A 24,731-nucleotide genomic window follows, 5' to 3' on the forward strand; every position below is an offset into this window, starting at 1 on the left:
CCCATTAGGCCTGTAGTGGGCTTGTAGCCCACTCGGCTCCTCTGTCCATGGAATTCTCCGGGCAAGAATACTGGCGTGGATTACCATTCCGTTCTCCAAAGGATCTTCCTGACCCAAGGACTGAATCCAGGTCTCCTGCATTGCAGGTGGATTCTTTTACTGTCTAGCAGAAAAATCCAGGAGTAACCTTCCATATGGAAACAATCATTTTCTCCTTCCCTTTGCATGCTGTTTCTGACTCCAAAATACCTGTCAGTCCTGCTCACCTCTCTACGTGTCTCCCATCCAAGCCTCAGTCATCTCTGTCTTGTCCTCCTGCGGAGCTGACCGTCTGCTCTCTTGCTTCCACTTTTGCTCACCGACACTCTATCCAGTCCTAAATCTCTGCACTGTAGCCAGACTGATAAAATAAAACAAAACAAGTAGCCAACAAAAACAAACCCCGAGCCCGATCCTATTATGCTATTGCATAACTCCAGAGGCCTCCTCAAAATCCGGGTCACACTCCTAACCATGGACCGGACGGCCTGGTTAGATCTGGCTCTGCTGGTTTTGCAGACCTCAGGGGACTCCCTCCCTCAATCGCTCCCTTCCAGCACCTTCTTTTTATGCTACTGTTAGGCCAAGCTCTCTCCTGCCCTAGGGCCTTCATACAGGCTGTTCCTGTAAATTAGGGGCCTTGATCAGTTATTACACTGTTGCCTTATTTTCATTGTTTGTTGTCTTACTCTCTCTCCCACCCAAAGTGTATTACAAGGGCCTTGAAGGAGAGGGTGTTGTCCAGCATGTTCCCTGTTCAGTCCCCAGCACCCACTAGCCTGACTCACAGCAGATTGTGTGTGTGTATGTGTATGTTTGTGTGTGTGGTTGTTGCATGATGAAATGCCTCCTGGTTCCATTAGCAGAACTAGGACTTCCAGGGGGAAACCCAATTTGGGGGAAAGGCAGTGGCTGTAAAGGGTTCGTGGGCCGTCAAGGTATGATATGCAGTGCACAATTCAACAGCATCCTCCTGTTCTTCTGCCTTTCATAGTTCAGCCAGGACCCTGATTCCACACTGCTTTATGCTGAGATAATTTCTAGGTTAAAAGTATTTTCATATACGAGGCCCCTTTAAACTTCTCTACAACCTTGGAAGGGAGTAGCATTATTATTCCTTGACAGATGAAAACCTCAAACTCAGAGATTCTTATCCAGAAATCACATATAGCTGGAAGGGTTCCTGTCAAGATCTGAATGTGGGTGTTCAGATTTCTAGATCTTTGTATTGTATTGTTGTTCTGAGTTCATAATCTGCTCCACCCCCAGCAGTGACAATAAGGCTTGCGGATCATGTTGCAGAGCATTTTCATTTTGATGATGAGCAAAGTGAGCTTCGCTTGATGGCCAGAGGAATCCAGTGGCCATGTATGTGCCTATATGTATATGAACTTTTTTCTCCTTAAGACCTTAAAACCTTGAGAGAGGCGGAAGAACTAGGAAAAGAGAAAAACAAAGAGAAAAGTAAAAGAAAGTCCTCAGAAGAGACAAGTGAACAACAACTAAGATAAGATTATAATCTAAAAGAAAGTCCCAGAATGTGTTTTAGACCCTTCTTGTTCTTTGGCTAGGTTACAAACAGAAAAAGACATGGATAACAAGATGAACTAGACATAGAAAACCAAGGCAGGAGGGCCGCTCATTGACAAGAAGAGAGCCCCCATGTACGTGTGTGTGGAGGCGGCCGAGGGAGGGAGAGGCAGGCCCGAGGGGGGTGCTCTGCAAGCAGCCTGGGTTCATCATTAGCAGCCAAGTGACGCTCACTGCGGACTGGCGGGTGTTCAGGAGAGAAGAGAAGAGGTCAGGGTTGGGCCCTTGACGCTCGTCACGGACGGTAGAGAAAGAGATGGGAAAGGAGAGCTCATCTGTGGAGTGTGGAGGTTGGGGCAGCGTCTTTAGGTGCTGCGGCCTTCAAATCTTAGCCTTGGTGCTAATTTGCTGTGTCTTCTCAGCTGGGTCCTTAGCCTCTCTGTGCTTCAGCCTGCTCATCCTGTTTCAGGATCATGCTGTGTGCTTCACAGGGTTGTTGCAGGATTAAATGAGACCGCGTGTCAAGTGCCTTGCTCCGTGCTTGCTTTCCCTGTTTTTTTCCCTGGTGATCAAAGCTAGCGGTGGGGGCTGTGGCAACTCTCTGAGCCACATCCGTGTGTGAGTAAGAACCGTGACCTTCTGTTGCTTGGGACACTGTCAGATCCTCAGAAGGCAGGAAGCAGAGTCAGTGAGCTGCCCCCTCCTCCTGCCTTGAGTGATGGTGAGATTGGGGTGGGTTTCATCTGGGGGCTGCTATGTAGGCAAGTGGGTCCATTTATATTCGCAGGTTACTGTGTGCCGTTACTTAGCAAATCTGCTTTTTCAAAATGCCTTAATGGCCTGCTATAGTAAAAAGAGAGAAAGATCTTTTCATTCGTATGTGTGTGTCGTCCAAATGATATTTTTAAAGATTTATTTTTGTGTGTTCACGATGTTCTTGAATAATGTTTCCACAAGTACGGTCAAAGATAAAACACGCAGTGCACAAAATCTGGTCGTGCATATTGTAGCGTGCGGCTGTCTCTCGACCAGCCCTGGGCTCCGGTTCCCCGAGCTCTGCCCTGGCCGAGTCTCCTTAGGAGGTCTCGCGTGCGCTGGCTTGCTGAGGCCAGGCTGGGGGGGTGTCCTTGTCCACTGTCACCCCTTCCCCTCTTCCACCTGCAGCGGGGCTCTCTGTCTGGACTCGTAGAGGCCAGACTTCTGTGTTTTAGTCGTTTACTCAGCAAATATCTGGCGAACACTTTCTGTGCCGGACACTGGGCTGGACTCTGGTGGCTCACTTGGTAGAGAATCCGCCTGCAATAGCAGGAGACCTAGGCTCAGTCCCTGGGTTGGGAGCATCCCCTGGAGAAGGGCGTGGCAATTCACCCCACTGTTCTTGCCTGGAAAGTCCCGTGGACTGAGGAGCCTGGCGGGCTATGGTCCATAGGGTTGCACAGAATTGGATACGACCGAAGCAGCTGAGCTCAAGCACAGATGTGGCGCATAAGATGGGCAAGGCAGCTAGACGTAAAGTCCGGAGAAGAGTGTCTGAGGGCCTCTGTCAGCAAGCGTGGTCTGGGAAGGCCTCCCTGGATGGGGATCATTTCTGTACAAATCTGACTGACATGAAAAAGACGGAGGGAGGCTGCTCCTAGGCAGAAGCACAGTATTAAGTACAGAGGCCCTGAGGTTGGAATTAAGCTTGACTTGTTTGAAGAACTGAAATATGGTTGGTGTGGCCAGGGTCTAGTGAGTGATGTGGAAAGTGGAAGTAGTGAGGAGTTTAAGGCCAGTGGTCCAGGGCAAGAAGTCTGGATGTCTTGGCTTGGCTTGCTAGAGACAAAATGCCATAGGCAGGGCCGCGTAAACAGCAGAGATCTCTTCTCTCGCAGTTCTGGAGGCTGGGAGGCCTGAGATCAGGGTGCCAGCTCGGCTGGGTTCTGGTGAGGGCCCTCTCTTCCTGGCTTGCAGATGGCTGTCTTCTTGTTGTGTTTTCACAGAGTGGAGAGAGAGAGAAAGAGGGCAAGCTCTCGGGTCTTTTCTTTAAGGGTATGAATCCCATCATGGGGTGCTTCACTCTCATGACCTCATCTAAGCTAATTATCTCTCAAAGTTCCCACCTCTAAAACCTTTACACCAAGGGGTTGGGGTTTCCATATATGAATATTGGGGGGCATAGCATTCTGTCTGTAACAATGGATTTTACTGTTAAGTGTGATGGGACCTGGGAGGCCTGGGCAGTTATCTTGGATAGGTAGGAAGCAGAGGGCATTGGGGCAGCAACAACATTTGAAAGGCTGAGGGCGAGCATAGCCTGTTCGGACTTATCTCTTCTTGCCTAATGTCTGTTTCTCACTGCAGATCCACTTTCTCTGCGTCTCTGGGCTTTGTGGCAGAAGATGGCCTCCCCTCACAGACTGTGGAGTTTCGCATCTCTACCGTTGAGAGACCAGCCCAGAGTAAGCTGGAGTCTCTCTGCTGTAATTCCAAATTCTGAATAGCTCCCAGTTCCAGAGGGAGAATCTGATTGGCTCAAACCTCTGCTCTGATGCTTTGTGGTCAGTGGGGTGGGGCCATGTGCTGTGATACTGTGGATGGGAGCCCATCCTGGGACTCTGTGGGCGGGGTGGGGGAGGGAGCAGTTCCCTAAGATGGGACCTCATGGTAGACAGGGCACCAGGAGGCACCCAAAAGGGTCAGCTCTCGAGATCTGGAGGGAAATTAGGCCCTTGTGAATCTGCCTCTGTTCCCACTCAGCTACACCCAGCTTTCTGGGTTCCTAGGTCAGCGCAGGACTGGGCAGGGAGGTGGCTCTCCCAGCCACCACAGAGAGGGCAGCACCAAGAGTTTGGGAGGCAGGAGAGCCATACCAGGACGCAGAGAACTGAAGAGTTCTGGAACTGTGAGTCTAGGCGGAGCCTGGCTGGAGGGTGCTGGGGTCCTCGGCAGAAGAGCCTTGCCATCGGGCTTTGGGGGGTGGCTGTCAGGGTGACAGAGCTCCCAGGACGTGACCTGCCAGCGTCTGCTCCTTTCTCACAGCCTCTAGAAGTGAGGTCCTCTGGTGACTTTTGCTGCCGTAAAGTCATCTGAGTCTGGAGTGGCTTCTTGGGATCCAGGTGATGAAGTCAGAGTGGAAGGAACATTCTAAGCACCTCGGAACTGATTAGGGTCTCCGTGACTCTTCCTGAGCCCCACCCTGGGGTCACTCCAGCCAGTCGTGGGCTCCCTTTTCTTGTCTCCCCATTGCTAAAGTCAGCTTGCCTCTCTTATAGACTTTTGTTCCATTCTCTCCCAGTTTCCTTGTTCTTTTCAACAAGTTAATGGAAAACCTCCTGAAGTCAGGGGTGGCTGTGGGCGTTCTCTTTTCTCTGTGACTCTCACAGTCCTGGACACAGCAAAGGCTCTCGGTGAATATTTGTCCACTGAATTGAAAGTGGTTTGTGAGTCTGATCTGTTCTCAGTTAACCAAGGACCAAAGCGGGCCTGTGAGATGGGTCCATATCTACGCAGTTAATGTCAGCATCACCAGTCATGAGTCATTTGCTTATTGCTTTTACCATACCTGCATTTTACCCACGTGTTTGCTATTTTCTACTTTTCTTTAAAGTGGCTTATGTTTTTCACAAAGAAAATTAATTTTAACAGGAAACTTTATTCCATACCCATGCTTTAAAACCAGTTTTTATCTTCCTGGAAATGGAAGTTGATTGTAAAAATAGATACACATCTCTTCGACAGAAAGCACGTGCCCATTACCCACTGAGTGACCTCGAGGGGTCCAGTAGCACACAGGCCACACTTTGGGGAATGCTGGTTTATATGATGGGTGAGGATGCATTGGGCACACTTCTGGATCTTGGGTGACTTGCCATTCTGTGATCCGCAGTCACAGCAGCTAGGCGCTGCCACCTGCTGTGGCTCTCATTGAAAAAGCAGCTTTGGTGACCGATAAGAGGGCCCATGGGAGGGCTGTGGTGCCTTTCTCTCGTCTCTGGGGACCCCCTGCTCTTTGCCCTCCTGTCCTATTCCAGGCTCCTCCTGCCAGAGTAGAAGCCACTGTTTTGTCCCCATCATGGGAACAGCTATGGTGGAGGAGGTGAAGCAGATGGAGGAGGCAGGGGAGGGAATGAGGAGAGGAAGGGGACAGAGGAGGACAGGCAGGAAGAAGAGGAGGAGGGCGAGGAGGAGGGGGGAGGAGACTGAAGAGGAGGAGGAGGAGGAGGAAGAGGCCAGGCTGTGTGGCTTGGGAACGGGAACCTGGCTTATGGAACAAAGCCTGGGCAATTGTCTTGGAGAGGAGAGAATGGGGTGAGGGGTTGGACAGGGGAGGAGAGGGGGTGGAGAGGTGTGGAGAGTTGGCCCTAATACTTTGCAGCAGGAGAATGGTTTTGGGTGAGAGTGAGAAAATAGTACAATGTATATTTGTCTCTTGAGCCTTAAGGCCTTGGCTGGGTGGACAAGCACAAAATCAACATTTTGGTTCTTATGTTGCAATAGGTAACCCTTCTGTAGGGCAAAAGGTTTTATTAGCAAAAGGCAAGGTACAAATGTAAAAGCAATAGGTTATTTTTTAGGGCAAAGATGGTCTCTCTGTGTGTTGGATGTTTCAGTTCAGTTCAGTCGCTCAGTCGTGTCCGACTCCAGCCGTGAAGAGATACCCCACGTCCAAGGTAAGAGAAGCCCAAGTAAGATGGTAGGTGTTGCAAGAGGGCATCAGAGGGCAGACACACTGAAACCATAATCACAGAAAACTAGTCACTCTAATCACACTAGGACCACAGCCTTGTCTAACTCAATGAAACTAAGCCATGCCCTGTGGGGCGGGCATGGTGGAGAGGTCTGACAGAATGCGGTCCACTGGAGAAGGGAATGGCAAACCAGTTCAGTATTTTTGCCTTGAGAACCCCGTGAACAGTTGGATGTTTGGACTTGCCTTAATTACCAGTTTGGATTTTGGCAGGTTAAGAGGTCAAGTGACACAGCAGATCATCAGTATACCTCCAGGTTCCAAATCTGTGTTCTGGCTCAGCATAGACACAGAGGCTTCTAGAGCCGACAGGGACCTTGGTGTGAAGCATCTCCTGAGCTACTTCCAGCATACTCAGCATCTCTGGAATCTGGCCATGAGTCTGATGGGGGACTTGCCTGGCGGATGAAGCCCTGCTTTCTCAGGGCCCATCTAGTATTGTCCAAGCTGTGATGCTGGCCAGCCCCGTCTTCTGGACCCTGGACCTCTGGCTCCTGGGCACAGATCATGGTGGTTTAGGACAAGTCTTTGCAAGGATGTTGGGAACCAGTGTGCCTGGCTAAGGACTGGAGGGACTGGAGGGCGCATTGCAAGCTCCTGGCGAGTGTTCTTCTTCTGCCTCCAGATCAGAGGATGCTCCAGGCTGTTGTGCATCTGGGTGGGTAAACCCGCCACCGTGTATGCTTGTGGAGTTCTGCATTTATCTTCTTACTTTATTTCAGACAGGGCTTTTAGTCTCTCACACCTAGGTTGACGGTCTAGTTTGAATTCCCGTTCTGTCACTTCCTAACTGTGTGACCTTGGGCAGGTTCTTAACCTCTCTGTTCCTCTATTTCTCTGTAAAATGGTGGTAATTATTGTACTGCACCTCTTTAGGGCTGTGGTGATTCAGAGGCTTGACGTGCATTAGCATACAGAGCTCCTCGAGCTGTGTCTTATGGTCAGTAAGCACCGCGGAGGAGTGTGAGCTGTTGACATCTCTGGGGCTGCTGCCTCTACCATCTCTTGTTTAAAGTAGTCTTTCATTTTTTCAAGGTCCAGCTGTACCTCTTTTTCCACCATCCCTTTTGTACCAGGCAGAGGTCTGAAGCAGTGTGGGTTGGTGCCCACCTAGTGATGCTAACACCACCTAACGCTACCGCCGCACTAACCTTCCGTCCTTGCCTTGAGCCTCAGTATCCTGTGAACCGCGGTGTGTGAATCATCTGTCTATCAAGGAAGAAGGTGCCTGCTCCTCCTGCCCTCCCCCGTGGTCAGCTGCCCCGTCTTTCCCCAGTTTACTCTCTTGCAGTGGCCTTTGTCTCTGCTGCCTGCTCCTCCACTTTCAGTAACCTGTCTCCACCTCCATCCTATTAGGTGTCTGGGTGCTAAGTAGACCTCCACTGAAGTCCAGCGCATATCCACCCATCGCCTCCTGGGGGCCCTCTGCTCACCCCTTCAGGGCTCCGAAGGGCTGGGGAGAATTTCAGGGAGACACTGCTTCAGCCTCCCCCTTTGACCACATGGCCCGTGCCCCAGGCTGTAGATTCTTCTCTCAGGTTCCCTTGCAGGTGGGAGAGGCCCTGAGGGCAGGTCATGTTTCTTCCTGGGGTTATGCCTAGCTGCTTGGTCGCTGTGTTGCTTCTGCCATTTGGAAAGCTTCTGCTTATACCCTGGTCTGCACGATGGCCCTCCACTCCTTCTGTGGCCTGGCTGGCATCTGTTGATGGCCTGTCTGACTTTCTGGTTCCGTCCCCTTGGTTTCTGGGTTCTTTGGAGCCACCCTCTGAGGCTCAACTCTCCCAACTGTTCTTTTTGGTCTCTCCCTGGGAGATGCCACCAGATGAATTAGCGCTGGCCTGTTTCTCTCTGTGGTCACCTTGAGCTCTGCTCTGCATGTGGTTGTGTCCCCTGGGGGTTCAGTGAGCACACCCCCAAGACCCAGGACCCCCAGCCTGACCTCCAAGCTGGCTGCTGCTCTTGATCCCCACTGCTGCCTGTGGGGATGGGGATGTCCTTTGCGGCTCAGGCCCCAGCACTGTCTGTCCCTTGCATCCATCTGGACTGCCTGCCTCTTGTAGCCATCCATCCTTCCGCTCAGCTCCTCTCCTCTCACCAGTCTGGGATCTGGTCCTTCCCTTGGGTGGATTCATGCAGATTTCTCAGTGGTCTGTTCTTCCTGGTTTATCCTCCCTGCAGACTGCAGAATCGCCTGTATCATGGGAAACCTTTAGTGACTCCAGAGGCTGGGACATGTGCCCCGAACCTCTGAGCACAGAGTTCAGAACCCCCGAGCTGACGCCCAAGCGGCTATTCCTGCCCCGTGATCCTGTTTTCAGCTCACTACTTTCAGCTCTCTGACCCACCATTCTCTCCTCGACCCAGCTGGGCTCCACAGTCCACAGCCTGCCCCTTCTTGCTTCCTCTCCGGAGGCCTCCTGGGAGCTTAGTTTTATGTGTCAATTGGCTGGGTTGTAGACCCAGCTGGTCAATCAAATGGGAAGCTAAGTGTTGCTGCTAAGGTATTTTGTGGATGTAGTTAGCATCTACAGTCAGTTGGCTGTAAGTAAAGAAGATTGCCCTGGATGATGTGGGTTGTTCCCATGCAGTCAGCTGAGCTGTCCCAGAGAAGGAGCTCTGCCTGCAGAATTCGGTATCAACTCCTCCTGTGTTTTCAGCCTGCATTCTGTCCTAAAAATTCAGAGTTGTCAGCCCCCATGATCACAGGAGCCAGTTCCTTACAAAAAATCATCCTCTGTGTGTGTGTGTGTGTTCAGTCGTGTCTGACTCTTTGCGACCCCATGGACTATAGCCCACCAGGCTCCTCTGTCCATGGGCTTTTCCAGGCCAGAATACTGGAGTGGGTTGCCTCCAGAGGATCCTCTAGGGGCTCTTCGCGACCCAGGGATCGAACCTGCGTGTCTTGTGTCTGCGTCTCTTGTGGTGGATTCTTTACCACTGTGCCACCTGGGAAGCGTGTGTATATGTGTGTAAATATACATACACACAGATATGAATGTATATAGTCCTGGTTGTGTTCTCTGTGAACCCTGACTGTGAATACCTCCTGTGGCTTGGCCCAGACCTCACTTTCTGGACCCCTTCTCTGAGTAGCCAGCGTTCAGAAGCCATGCCTTCCTACCTACTCTGAGTGCCCTGACTGGACCCTGATTGGTTTTGCTCACCTAGTGCCTGATAGGGTTATGTAGCTCTAAGGCTGTACACCCACAATTCCACTGTTGAGGAGAGGTATCCGTTTTGTGCTTTTTTTTTTTTTTTTAAATTGAAGTATAGTTGATTTACAATGGTGTGTTAGTTTTAGGAATACAGTAAGGTGACTTAGTTATACATATATATATGCCTATTGTTTTCAGATGCTTTTCCCTTACAGGTTATTACAAAATATTGAGTGTAGTTCCCTGTGTTATGCAGTAGAACCTCGCTGGTTATCTGTTTTATTTCTAGTAGAGTGTATGCGTTAACACCTAATTCCTGATTTGTCCCTTGCCCCCTCCCTTTTCCGCTTGGTAACCATAAATTTGTTTTCTGTGTCTGTGGGTCTATTTCTGTTTTGTATTTAAGTTCATTTGTATCATTTTTTTTTAAGATTCCACGTGTGAGCAGTATGGTATGATGCTTGTCTTGGTTGGCTCGCTTTGCTGAGTATGGTAATCTCTGGGTCCACTTCGTGCTTCTCAGGCCCTGCCTCAGCTCCCAGAAGAACTGGGCACACAGTGGGTGGCCACCAGGTCTTTGCTGGATGCACGTGGGGAACCAGTGAGTTGGGGATGGGGGTGACCCTAAGCTGATTGCAAACACTCTCCTGGATTTCTGGTGGGGGTAATCAAGGGTCTCTAACCCAAGGTCGTTTTTCAAAGAGTTGATTTATTCCTTTTTTTTTCTTTCATATTTATTTGGCTTCTCTAGGTCTTAATTGCAGCATGCAGGATCTTTAGTTGTGGGATGTGAACTCTTAGTTGTGGCATGTGGGATCTAGCTCCTGACCAGTTACCGGACAGGGTTCCCTGCATTAGGAGCAAGGAGTCTTAGCCATTGGACCACCAGGGATGTCCTAGGTTATTCTTTTGTGTTTGTGACCTGAGGCTCTAAAACGTACCCAGACTACATTTCTCCCCCCTTCTTCTCTGATTCTATGCCCAGCAGTGGTTTCCAGATAATAAGATATTATACAAATTCAAATATAGCGAAGGAGACTAAGCCTTGGGACTCCTGAGTTTCCAGGTGATCATTTGGTTGGTGGATACACCTTGATTTTTGTGTTGCTTAGAACTGCATCTTGCTGGAGGTTGAATATCATTCTTGGATTTGTCTCCTAAGTGGCCAAGCCTTGGGTATCTCTAAGGAGTTTCAGGTGAAAAACCATGGAGGTGGCTGTATGCCTTGAGACAGCTGGCTAACCTGCAGGACTGGTGCAGCCTCAGGACCGGGGGCCCAGCCTCTACCTCAAGCTCAGTCGTTCTGTGTCCCTGGTGCTGTGACACCGCATTCACTCAGTGAGCTCCTTGAGCTTTTCAGTTTTAGCAAAAGCCGTGGCCTTCCCGGACTTTCCTTTTATAGACCTAGTACATAACCCTGCTGTACATCTGCTGGGATGTTTTGAAATTGACAGCCCTCCTGCTTTCTCTTTTAAGCAAACCCCGTTCCTGCTGGTGAGCGAGGTGGAGTTAGTGGGCCCGTGGACAGCACGGCAAGTAGCTTTTGAAATGACCCAAATTCCTTTAATTTTGTTGTTTTTAAGGAAAGGTCAAATAATTGGGGAAAAAAAACTTTCGATGAGGAGTTATACTAAGGATTTACAAAAAAGCACACTTTGTTGATAAAATATGAACTGTTTGAAAGATTTATAAGAGTCTAAGATCCTGCATAGCCCTTCAGAATTTGAAGCAGCAGGAAACCACTGTGATATTTTTAAAGCAAGTATTTATAAAAGTAATTGGGTACTCTTGATGTGGAATAAGGAGGAAAAAAATAACGGTAAGGAAGCTATATTGGACTTGACATAAAAGTGAGGTATGTAATTTGGGAGCAGAAGGAAGGGCAAGTGACGCGTACACACAGTACCTGCGGGCCTCTCGCCCTGCAGAGCTGAGGGCAGGACAGAATGGTGCTGGAGGGAGGAGGGCTCTTCAAAGCCCATGAGCAGTGCTCAGGTATTGCAGCTAATGTCTGAAACCCCAGTGTAAAACTCCAAGGCCCTCTAAGACAGATTCCATGCAAATGGGACAGAAAACACATGTTTCTGAGAACATTTTGGTTAAAATTAAAAAATGTGGCGGAGATTGTGCCAATGATTTACTCGAGAATATCCGAACCAGATGCTGCTAGCCCGTAATTCCAAGTAATTTGCCAAAATTATGTATTTACTTTAATCCTAGAGATGAAGTTAAAATATGCATGGTTTTTGTTGTTTGTGATGTAGAAGAAAAAAAAATCTGATGTGACTTCAGCTAATGCCGGATAGAAGACAAAGAAATGGGCAAGGTATGTCTATTAACTGCTGCTCGAACCCATAGAGGAGTAAAAATGCTGAAAAACAGTTCGTCAAAAAGTGCAAGGCTTTGGGAAGTTAGGCAGACATTTTTGGGTAGGATGTTAATTCTTGAAACAACAACCTTGCATTAAGACAGTGTTTCTACCGGTAACAGTTCTGATTCCCGAGTGGCTCCCACTCACGGACTCACTATATTATGGATGCCAAACATTTGGATGAAAATGGGAAAAAAGTTCACTCATCTCTCTGACTTCTGTTCTCTATAAAACCAGATAATTATATAGTGGAACTAGCTGGTCAGCAGACATTTTTGGGTTCCTATTTAGATATTTAGCATCTATCTGGACAGAGGCAATTTAGTTTAGTAGGTCAACATGCAGGCTCTGGAGTCAGACTAGATGGGTTCAAATTCTACGTTGTCATATATAAGCTACGGGGTGGTTATTTAAGTTCTGTGGTTAGTTTTCTCATCTCTAAAATGAGTGTAGTAACAGTATCTACCTTCTAGAGTTGTTCTGAGGGTTAAATCAGTTAGTACTTGGTATAGTACTTAGTATAACACCTGAACACAGAAAAACCCTGAAAAAAATACTGCTCATCTTCATTCTGTATGACCTGGAAGCAGGCTTCCTGTTCCATCTAATTTGTATGTGGCTCTAGACTAGTCCTTCTAAGATGCACATCTGATCCCTGTCAGTCCTTTGGGGTCTTTCCACAGTGCCCCCCAGCCCCTAACCATTCCTACAGGAGGAAGCCTGGCTCACTAGCATGGCACGTAAAACTTCCTGCCCAATGGACCTGTACTTGGCACACAGGCTCCAAGAAGTGTTCGGAGGTTTCTGAAATGTGCTACCTGTTCAGGTAAGGGATGAGGGATCCATTTTATGGGTGAGTAGTGGTGTGGGCTTCAGTCTGGGATGGAACCCCTCTTCTGACTGGGTGCTATTTGGGGTCTGTCTTATTGTGCATGATTTGAGGGGCATTAAAAAGCAGAGACATTACTTTGCCAACAAAGGTCCATCTAGTCAAGGCTGTGGTTTTTCCAGTGCTCATGTATGGATGTGAGAGTTGGACTGTGAAGAAAGCTGAGTGCCAAAGAATTGATGCTTTTGAACTGTGGTGTTGGAGAAGACTCTTGAGAGTCCCTTGGACTGCAAGGAGATCCAACCAGTCCATCCTAAAGGAGATCAGTTCTGGGTGTTCATTGGAAGGACTGATGCTGAAGCTGAAACTCCAGTACTTTGGCCACCTCATGAGAAGAGTTGACTCATTGGAAAAGACCTTGATGCTGAGAGGGATTGGGGGCAGGAGGAGAAGGGGACGACAGAGGGTGAGATGGCTGGATGGCATCACTGACTGGATGGACATGGGTTTGGGTAAACTCCGGGAGTTGGTGATGGACAGGGAGGCCTGGCGTGCTGCAGTCCATGGGGTTGCAAAGAGTTGGACACAACTGAGTGACTGAACTGAACTGAGGAACCAGGCGGCACCCTCTGTTTCCAGATTCCTGCTTGGGTTTGGACCGTGTGTGTGATATGGTGCCACCAATGAGTCAGGTCTGAGGAGAGCAGGGTTCTGGTCTTGCCTCTGCCCCTCATTTGCGGGTGGACCTGAATGGTTTCCTAGGTCTCTGTGGAAATGGAGGAGGCCTATTGGGGTGGGGGCGTGGCTTTCCTCCAGAGGGTGGAGAGACACGATCAGGGGCAGGAGGGGGGCCTCCCTACTTCCCCCTCCGCCTGGCTCCCAGTCCAGTACCCATGGATTGAAGAAATGATTTGTGTCGTTAGTGACACTTAGGACAGTCCTTCACTCGTGAACAGTACTCTCTTCCGTTCGGGTCTGATAATCAGCTCCTCCACCCAGGGTCCCTCTGCATTAGCCAGCATGATCCTGCAGTTCACCTTGGGGAATTGACATCTTTTTTCTGGATGTGTCAAAAAATAACCTAAGTGCTCACTAGGCTCCATTCCTGCAATTTGCCTCCTATTTCTTACACTTGCCCCTTTGCTTTGGAAATGATCCGGGAGCTCTCTGGCTTTACAGAAGGGACAAGGGTCTCCCTGGAGGACTGCAGCTTCCCTACAGCTGCCCCTCCCCCAAATCTGTAGAGAGGCTGCTCTTCAGGGCACCTCCCTTATTGACCTGTTTCCTTCCTGCTTCTCCTTCTCACATGAAGGTGGAGTATCATGCAAGCTGTCCCCGGGGAGGGCTCTGCTTTTTGTCTTGAGTTGAGAAGCAGTTGCAAAACTGCTGGCTTCTAGTACTTGCAGTATGCTCTGAGGGTTTTGATAGTGTTAGCCTTAGGCAAGGAAGATCCCTGCCTGCTAAGACGTTTCCATCAAGGCTCACTTTTTTGCTCTTTTCCTAGTTTCAAGAAAACTTCAAAAAGTAAGACACCTCCTCCCCGCCCCCCACCACCGCCTTGGGGACAAGAACCGTACCAGCTATCAGACACACTTGAGACTGCAGTCATTGTCCCAGCCAGAAGAGCCCAGCCCAAGAATGTGTGGGTTAACCCATGCGCCCCGCCAGAAGGAGGGTTTGGGGCGGTGACCCGCCTCTTGGTGTTCGGGCGGCGGGCCACACGGTGCTGTCTGTGCGGTGCAGCACAGTGCTGGTCATTGACACCCTGTGTGTCTGCAGGGAGAGTGGGCTAAGCAGGCCTTTTTCTTCTTTAAATCCGAGGAATGTGTGAAAGGCGAGAGTGTCCAGCCAGAAAGCGGTGGCCACTGACTGTGCCTCTGGCACTCCCCCCCGCCCCCACCGGCTCTCCCGGCCCCTCTCCAGCCACAGCCTCGTTTGCTGTCAGTTTGTCAACAACTCGGACTGAGGTGCTCTGTCTTGGGACTCTGTGGGTGCAGGGCAGACAGAGGAGGCATCTGCTGCTGCTTCAAGCAAGGGGTGGACGGTCGACTCTCCCGGGAGGCCTTTTATTTCTGTTGAGGAATTCTGCTGGCAGTTAGGCCAGGTTGCCCCTGGGAAAACGCAAGTGTGTTGGGGATGGTCTGGTGCTCATGTGCACACAGATGCACACGTCCTTGTCTCTGCGGATGCACACGTGCACCCGTACCTCCACATGCACACACTTCCAGGCCCTTGCGCCCCCTCCCCCGCTGCAGGCCCCCGCCATTCATGCAGGAGCATGAACACACACTCACACACACATGTGGACACACACTCACTTCGCAGATCCTTTATTAAGCAGAAGAGCATAAACATCAAGCAACACCCTATTTATAGAAGCAGTAAACCGGGAAACTAGCAGAAACTAGCGCGATCCATGCCAACCCCAAAGCTCAAACTTTTCTCTCTGCTCTCTAACTGGGAATGCTTCATCTGTTTCCTTCCCTCTTTCTCATTCCTCTCTGAGAGGCCACTGCTTCTTCCCACGCTTTGGCTCTGAAAGATGCCCTTGAGCCTTATTTTCGGCTCTGACCAGGATGAAAGCGCTCACTCTGCCTTTTCTGGGTGTGGTGGCATTTTGTGGCCTCTGGGATCAGGCTGCCTGGGGCTGTAGGGCGACTCTGACACTTCCTAGCTGTGTGAACTGGAACAAGTCGCTCTTTGTGCCTCAGTTTCCTTTTCTGGAAGATGGGGATAGTCACAGCACCACCTTTTGGGGTGTCTTGAGAATGAAACGCTGAGCCCAGTGTCTGGCACATAGATATATCTGATAAATAGTAATGATGATTTGTTTCCTCCTGCCCCTGACTAGTCTTCAGAGGCTCTTGGCTGTCTTGGGCTCTGATGCTCAACTACCTAAGTGTTTGTGCTTCGAGGGAACAAATGGTCCTTCTTTTCCACCTGAGCTGGAAGAGAAAGAGCCAGCATGATTGGACACATTTTTTCATGATTCCTTTCTTTAATCCATAGGCTTCTGTGTACCTGACTGTCTCTGTTTTCACCCTTTTGAGCTACAGTTGGGATTATTCCTAATTTGCATCACATGGTTCCTTAGCAACCATCACTAATATAAGATCAGGTACAAAAATACTTTTGGTTAGAATTTCAAACATCTTAGTTTATTGTAGACCATTGCTTTAAAAAATATTTACTTTGATTCTTTTCCTACATTATTTCAAAAGTAATGCGACTTCATTGTAAACTATTTAGAATGCCCAGATAATCAGAACAAAAATCACCCTTCTGTCAGCATCCTTCCGGTTTTAAACATGTATATATTTGTACCAAACGGGAATTGGTGTACAGATTCTTTTTGCAAATAGCCCCTACCTCCATTTCACAATGTTCATCTGTCCATCATGTTTTTTAATGATTTTTTTTTAATGATTTTTTAAATTAAAAAAATTTTATCGAAGTATAGTGGATTGACATCGTTGTGTCAATTTCTGCCGTAGAGCAGAGTGATTCAGTTATACATATATAGACACTCTTTTTTTTTTTAATATTCTTTCCCATTATGGTTTATCATAAGATACCAAATATAGTTCCCTGTGTTATACCGTAGGAACTTGTAATTCATTCTATCTATGATAGTTTTCATCTACTAACCCCAAACTCCCACTGCATCCCTCCCCCACTTTAATATGATTTTTTTTAAAAGATAGTATTTTAAATCAGATGAAATGTGGCTTCTCCAAGAGAAGCACCATTCCTGTGTACACGCTCAGTGGAGAGGGGGTGGCTGTGTGCTGGCAGTGAGCTGGATAGGCTGCATCCAGGGGCGGCCCCGCTGTGCACGCCTGTGGGAAGGGCAGGGAGGATGCAGTTAGAACGTGGGTGGGGAAAGCACCTCCCCCTCCTGACTTTGTTCTTGCAACTGTAGATGGCTTTCAGCCCTGGTGTGAGTAGACGGATGGACAGCCTGCTGCCATTGGCATTTACTGACACCAGGGCAGTTACGGGGAAATATGGACTTCTTGGGACCTGGTCATGGAGCTGAGGGATGTAGGGCTCGCCTCCCAGTGAAGCAGGCGGCGGTTCACAGAGATGTAGGAGCCAGATTGTCTGCATTCAGGCCCCACTACTGCTGCGTGTATGTTGGGCAGATCTGTCTCTGTGCCTCAGTGTCCTCAGCTATGAAATGAAGATTACTCTCAATGCAGTCACATGGACTAAGTTCACAAGCACGGACCAAACACTTAGGTCTGATCTGTAAGTGCGGTGTGAACATTGCTCGCAGGTATTACTGTTGCAGGGTAGTGATTCTTAACCTTGGTTGCACATTTAGGGGGAGCTTAAAACATCACTGGTCGCTCTGTCCAACCCAAATCAACGGAATCTGAACCTTTGTCAACACAGTGAGCCTCAGGCAGAGAGCTTTTTTTTTTTTTTTTACTCCCTTGAGTGATTCCAGTGTGTAGCCAAGGCTGAGAACCATATAGTGGAGGGGGAGCTGGTGCCCCTCCAGTCTTTGATTGACAGCAGCACTTCACTGTTAACGAGGGCAGGTGATAGTACTTGGGATCTGCCTGTGGCTAAGGTAGTCAGACACGGAGGCTGTTAGACAGGGGTGGCCCTAGTGACCTTGGCACCCTGTATAAGCAAACCGAAGCCTAAGCCAGAGTCAGTGCACTCAAATCTAAGAAAACAAAACTCAAGAATGACTAATTATAAACAGCCAACTAGATTTCCTCGAATCTGAGAAAATGAAACTCAAGAGCAACTGTCCTGTTGGCCAAATAGATTTGTCCAATTAAGGTAACTGTTTAAGCTATAGCCAATTAAATGATTGCTTTGCTTTGCTTCTGTCTCTTCACCATAAAAGCCTCCACCCTCACCCCTGCCTTCCTTGCTCCTGTAAAGCCTTCAAAATTTCACATGTCTCAGTTTACCTTTTCTCACTCTGCAGACATAAGGATTTACCCTGGCAGCTCTAAGCGACCCTGTGTGGTGGTGCTCAAGCCTACCCCCGAGGAACTTGGGAGCAGAGATTCTTGGGTTTGATTTGAACTTGGAGATTCCTGGAGACTCTTATTCAGAGGGTCTGCAGCAGGGCCTAAGAAGCTAGATTTGGAAAAGCGTCGAGGATAAAGGGTGGACTAGCCGTTGCCAGTTACAGATCCTCTGCTTCTCTGAGCCTCAGTTTCCTCGGCTGTAAAATGGGGATGACAGCACACCTTGCAAGGTCGTTGTGAGGATTAGAGACACGGGGGCCCCACCTTTCTCCAGACAGCAGACAGGGTGGATGTGGGCACAGTGGTGGCTGGCGGCTGAGCAGGCCCTATACCCATGTCCTCAGGCTGGCAGTGCCCCCAGGCCAAGCCAGACGGGGTGGGATTCACGCCAGGTGTGGCCAGTGCTTGACTGCCACACCCTCCTTTCCCAGCAAGAGGGGGTGCCTTTTTCTGAGCCCCCAAGGCTCCTGTTTTTCTGTGTGTGGAACGGCTGCCATCGTGTTAGATGTGTACGGTTGCTGTAACAGCTACCGTAAGCTCAGTGGGTTAAGACAGCACCAGCTTATCATCCAGTATGGGTCTCCCTGGGCTACAGTCAAGGCGTCAGCATGTCTGTGCTCCCTGCGTGTGTTGGTCACTCAGTCGTGTCCGACTCTGTGTGACCCCATGGACTGCAGCCCACCAGGCTCCTCTATCCATGGGATTCTCCAGGCAAGAATACTGGAGTGTATTGCCATTCCTTTCTCCAGGGGATCTTCCTGACTCAGGGATTGAACCCACGTCTCCAGCGCCTCCTGCATTAGCAGGCAGATTCTTTACCACTGAGCCACCTGTTCCCTATGGAGGCTTTAAAGGTGAATGAGTTCCTTTGCCTCTTGCAGCTTAGCAAGGCTGCCTTTCTCCACCTTTAAAGCCAGCAGGGGCGGTTTGAGTCCTTCCTCTGAGAGCATCCCTCTGACCTGGTCTTCTGACTCCCTCTTCCACGGTAAGGATGCTGGGGACTCCGTTAGGCCCTCCTGGAAATCCAGAATGATCTCCTTCTTTTAAGGTCAGCTGATTATCAGCCTTCATTCCCATTTGCCATGGAAAGTAGCATTTTCATAGGTTCTGGGGATTAGGATGTGGACATCTTTGGGGGCTATTCTGCTGCCCACCACTTCTATTGTCTTGAACAATTTTTTCTTTTTAGGTCATTTGCTGTTATAAATCTCAGGTGGAGATTAATCTCATCGCCCTATGCCGGTGTAAACTCCTCAAAGACGGAAATTATGCTCCTCCTATAACTTGCATTTTAAGCCCGGGTTTCTGTTGTCCCTCGGGGTGTGGAAGAACTTTCTGTGGGGATGTGAGCAAAAGTAGTTCCAAATGAATCCACTCCAGCGTCCTTTGCTCAGACACATCTGCCTGAGAGCACACCTGTTGTGGAGGCCAGTTCTCCTTTGCTCTTCTTTCCAGATGCTTTTCTCTCGCTTTTTTCAGAGGAAGTGGCAGCTCTTCCTCACCCTACAGTTCCAAACAGAGACATTAAAAATACCCATGTCTGTGAAACCCTCATATTTATTTATTTGGCTGCGCCAGAGCTTTGTGGCATGTGAACTCTTCATTGCAGCATGGATCTAGTGGGATCTAGTTCCCTGACTAGGGATTGAACGCAGGCCCCCTGCACTGGGAGCTCTGAGTCTTAGCCCCTGAACCACCAGGGAAGTCTCTGTGGAACCCTCATATTGATTAAGACTTGTATTTTCAACAAATTGTATTATGTATATTTAACATGTATACACCAATATTTTTAATATATCTACGATGCCTTGATCAAATGTATAGACTCCAAAAGAAAGGATTGTAACATTCAGATCCTAACATGCAGAAATGAAAAAGTAAATTACAATTTCAATTAATGTATGTTTTTCCTGCATAAAATTTTGATAGGATGATTAATAAAAGACTTTATAGTGTAAAAATTACAAGTACAATAAAATTATGTTAAGAAGAGTAAATATAATTTCAAGGAGGAAAAAGGAAAAATGTAAACTTTTCTGACTCATAAGAGTTTGTTTATGTAGTTTTAAAAATAGCTGATGGTGGGTATCAAATTGCTATGGCATTTAGATTCCATTGGAAACTTTAAAAGAGTGATGTAACAGTTTTATATTTTATAAAATGTCAATATTTACAATATAGTGGGAAGTGCATGGTTTGTACTATTTAAATTTACAATGAAAATGTGCAAGGGCTTATATAGAGCATCAGACTTCTTTTAGGAGTAGTATGCGCTTAAAAGTTTAAAGACCATCTACCCTATGGCACTTTACACATGACGGGTGCTTAAAAATGTTTATATTCGAAGAGGGATTTAAGTAGAGTTTGTAAAACATTAGAAGAAAGAAAAGTGAAAGTGAAGTCGCTCAGTCATGTCTGACTCTTTGCGACCCCATAGACTGTAGCCTACCAGGTTCCACCGTCCATGGGATTTTCCAGGCATTAGAGAGAGTACAGTTAAAGTGGTCATATGAGTTTAAAATGAGAACATTTTTATGAATAAGATCCTCTGACGGATGGCTGGGATGTGCACCCTTTGACAGCTAGTGAGCATCTTTGGGATCTCGGTTTCATTTTTCCAGTAGCAACTTCTTTCCTTCCCTGCCACGGATTGTTCTGCAGTTCTATTCAGTTCTGACACTAAGTACCTGGAGCTGGCACAGAGCCCACGGGTCAGGATCTGAGTCTCATAAGACTGCTTCCCCCCTCCAGATGCCAGTTGCAAATAGGGTCCCCAAACTACCTACACCCCTGTCTGGCCAGCTACAGACTGGGGGTTCCCATGGCCCCCAATCCCAGTCAGGTTCCATAATTTGCTAGAATGACTCAAAACTCTAGAAAGCGCTATGCTTAGCAATAACAGTTTAATTATGAAGGATACAACTCAGGAATAGCCAAGCAGAAGAGATGCGTAGGATGAAGTTGAGGGGAGAGGGAACTTCCGTGCCTTCTTTGGGGTGCCAGCCTCCTATCACATCCATGAGATCAGCAACCTGAAACCTCCCCCAGCTTTGTGTTGTTTCATTATATAGGCACGGTTGATTAAATCACAGGCCATTGTTGACTAGGCTCAGTCTCTAGCCTCTCTCCACTCTCCAGAGATCAGGGCTGTGGGGAGAGCCGGGGGGTGGGGCTGAAATTTCCAACCTGTGGCCCACTCCTGCGGCTGGTTTCTCTGGCATTCTGCTGCCATCCTGAAACTATCCAGTGGGTCTGCCAAAGTTCATGTCATTAGCATAATTTCTGGTACTGTCAAAGGAAGTCATTATGAATAACAAGAGACATTCTCATCACTCAGAAAATTCCAAGGGTTTTAGGAGCTCTGTGCCAGTCACCCAGGACAAAGACCAACTACTGTGTGTGTGTGTGGTGTGTGTGTGGTGTCTGTGTGTGGTATGTGTGTGTGTATGTGTATATGTATATAATACATGTCATATATATATATTTATTTATTATACCACATTGTCATTCTTAGAAATCAGGAATCTTCTTTCTCAGTCTGGGAAGTTTGGGGGTTGGCTTAAGGGAGCAGAAGCAAGTGTAACTTTATGGCCTTTGCCGAGTCTCAGAGGAAAAGCACTTGGGAAGGCTCTTGTTAGAGATTTTAATTGCTCACTTAACTAACCACCCAGCCACCCCAGCAACTTCACAGGGTGCTACATCCCAGGCTAGGAGCCTAGGAGCCAGGAGGTGGAGGGTGGAGGGGAGGCGGGAGATACAAAGTTGAATTCAGCACAGTTTCTGGCCTGGAGGAGCCTGCAGTCCATGGTGAGCTGCCCATCTTTCTCTGCTGTCCTCTGTATCCTTTCAGATCATCTCACTGGTAGAAGATGCTACTGGTAGAAGGGGATTGGGCCGTCCACACCGCCTGCCATTGGGAGCAGGGTCCCAGTGCGGCAGCTGCTTTTCTCCCCGCCCCATTGCCTCGCACATCCCCCTGGGTGACCCCTGCAACCTCCCCCACCTATGCTCCAGTCTGCTTTAGTCTGTTCATTCCTCCTTAGCAGGTTTGAGTCCATTTTTAGGGGTGATGAGTGGATGGAAAAATGTCACTAATCACTTATGACAGATGTCGCCACAGCTTAATTAAGACCAGACAGTTTCAGCTCAGGAACTTCATAGATGATGTGGGAAGAATGTTGGATCACAGAGCAAGGATTCAGGGTCTCTGGCAAACTCCTGTTATCAGTCTGTCTCACCTTTCTGCAAAGAGGTTAACTCTACAGTGTAGGAGATGCAAAATGTGTGAGATGTAGTTTCCATCCTCATGGAGGTTTTAATTACAAATTTAAAAGTTTGTGTGTGAAAAGAAAGAAGGCATAAAACTGTATTTAGCACCAACACCTCCTCAGAGAGAGAGAAACTGGATTGTGGAGTCTGTCCCTGGCTGCTTGGGTTCTGCCTCCTCTCTCTGCTAAGGGAGGCGGTGTGTCTGTTTGCTGGATCAGTGGTGAAGGAGTCAAGAACCTTAGGCTAGGTTTTGGGGAGAGATTTTGATGGGGAATTAGTCAAGACTGGGCAAGAGGAAGCTGTGGGTTAAAAAAGATGAGAGATATGAAGGAGAGCAATGGGGAAAGAGGGTTTGATTAAGTGTTGGTATAGATTATGAATTAGATCCCCTGTGATGTTCTGGAAGAGATGCCAGCAAAGATTGGAATTCTCATTATTTTTGGTCTCTAAATTGCACTTCCTAAAATGGACTATTAGACAGACACTGGACCACATGACACTCTGGTTTGTATTTGAGTTAAATGCATTTTTTAATTAAAGGAATTAATGCATCTCATGGTATAAATGATGAAATAGGATGTATTTGTTATTACCAAGACTCCAGTAAAAATAGTAACTCCCAGTTCAAACAGGCCAGCTGTGCTTTTGAAAATACCTTCAGGGTGCAAGGTAAATTTAATCATGCTATTCTTATGCTTAACACTCTTCAAGGGATCCCCCTTTCACGTGTGGTGAAATCCCATCTCCTTACTGTGACTTCAGGCTAGGCCTCTGCCCATCCCTCCCAGGATACCTCAGGCCATCCTCACCCTTCTCTTGGCTCTGCTAACCTTCTTTCAGTTTCTAGAGGACTGTGAGCTCAGCAGCTTTGGGGGCCTTTGCATAGATTGGGCGCTGAGTCAGCAGTGCCGTTCTCCTCGTCCCTGTGCACGGTATGGGGAGACCGTACTCTGCTCTACTCTGCGAGGTACGTTCCTCTTCATCCTTCAAGTCTTTATTAAATGTACCTCCTCAGAGAACCTTCTCTGACTCCCCCCACCTTTGATCTAAATTAAGTTATCCTATTGCTGTTTCCTATAGTTGAATGGTGACTCCCAAGTTCCGGGTTCCACAACCCCTTAGAACCTGTGAATGTGACCTTATTTTGAAAAATGGTCTTTGCAGATGTATGTCATTAAATGAAGGATCTCAAAATGACATCATCCTGGATTGTCTGGGTGAGCTCTGAATCCAACAACAAACGTCCTGTAAGAGATACACAGAAAAGAAACACGTGAGGAGAAGAGGAGATGGCCGCGAGAAGATGGAGGGAGAGATTGGAATGACGCAGCCATGCACCAGAGAGCACGTGGGGCCACCAGGAGACGAAAGAGGCAGGGATGATTCTCTCCTAGAGCTTTGGGAGGGAGCGTGGCCCTGTCCACACCTTGATTTTGGACTCCCCCAGAACTATGGGAGAATACATTTTCGTTGTGTTCAGTCACCCGGTGTGTGGTACTTTGTTACAGCAGCCATAGGGAGCTCATACACACAGCATTCTGTTCTTTTCCATCATGTCGCTTACGACAAGTTGCTTTCGCATCGTGAACTTGGTGATCTATTTATTGTATACTTCCAACTCCTCAATATCGCTTGCCGCTGTCACATTTGGGTCTTTTCCATTTCCTGCTCTATCTGCAGTGCCGGGCGTAGTAGCTGACCCACAGCAGATGCTGAATAGATATTTCTTGAATGAATGAAAAGAAATAACATGACTCCTGTTTTGCAGTTGGTAAAGAAGGTACCACCTTCTGGAGAGCCTGGGACTTGTTGAGGTTGGAAAGCGTGCTTCTCAAGTGCTTGCATCACCTGAAGATGTCAGATGATAAAGAGCTACTGTTCTTTGTAAGGGTTGTAACCATTTCCTCTCAAGTTGAGCCCATGCTTATAATTCTCCTTGCTGATCCTTTCTTTATGGAAAGGGAAGACACTTAGCTTCCTTGTGGTCTTTGAATGACCCCAGACACCAATGGGGCCAGAGGCAGCCTAACTTGGAGCCTGATGCAGAAGGCTTGGGCACATCAGATTTCAGCAGGATTCAGTGCCAAAGAAAACACATTCTTTAAAGAGAAGGGTAATTGCTGAAGGCTTTGTCTAATGTTAAGGCAGAGGGGATGAACCATTTGAACTGGTTTAGTATTCATGATAATATATGGTTTAGGACTCAATAAAAGGGTATAATTCTATTCAGGGATTCCACTGAGCTCATAAACCACGGGAGTGTGGCTCGTCAGCAGAATGTAGAGATTGGGTTACCACGGAGCTTGTCAACAGGGACCACTCAGGGCTGTTGATCACTCTTGAGAAAGAATTATCATGGGGCTCCTCTGGACTGCATGCCTAGAAAGATTTGTGCCCAGATAATTCCGTTAAATTGTGTGTCTGTGGTCCCAAAGTATACCAAGGATCACAGTGGAACAAACAGTTTCATTGCATGGTAAATAATGAAATTTACGTATAAAAAAGTTTGTCCCCATAGATGCCATAAATAAGCAAGTGCGTGTTCCCTAGAACTCTGGATGAAACAGTCTTTACCTTTACTTGAGAGTTATGTCTGTAAAAGTGAGAGTGGTATAGTGTGGGACAATAGGGAGTAGTGGGGACTGTGGTCAGTTAGAAAGTGAATGTCTTTCTTAGACCCAGGGTTTGCCAAACAAAACAGGTCTGCAGGATAGTGTGAGATCTTGGTTTACATACTTATCTTTCTGCTAGACTAGGGCTTCACAAACTATAGCCCTTGGGTGAAATATGGCCCACTACTTTTATCAATAAAGTT

At 48.0% G+C, this 24,731-nt stretch overlaps 1 long non-coding RNA gene across 1 annotated transcript in view; it reads left to right on the plus strand.

The window, feature by feature from the left end:
- LOC121816790 (uncharacterized) overlaps positions 1-23,395 on the plus strand; it is a 30,537-nt gene extending 7,142 nt beyond the window's left edge. Inside the window, exons 2-5 of the long non-coding RNA XR_006056482.2 lie at positions 9,885-10,054; positions 11,674-11,779; positions 12,537-12,650; positions 14,158-23,395. This is a non-coding gene — a long non-coding RNA (uncharacterized LOC121816790). The remainder of the gene's footprint in view (positions 1-9,884; positions 10,055-11,673; positions 11,780-12,536; positions 12,651-14,157) is intronic.
- Positions 23,396-24,731: the final 1,336 nt, after the last annotated feature.

Source organism: Ovis aries, chromosome 16, assembly GCF_016772045.2.
Source record: "Ovis aries strain OAR_USU_Benz2616 breed Rambouillet chromosome 16, ARS-UI_Ramb_v3.0, whole genome shotgun sequence".
In the NCBI taxonomy this organism is placed as follows: domain Eukaryota; kingdom Metazoa; phylum Chordata; class Mammalia; order Artiodactyla; family Bovidae; genus Ovis; species Ovis aries.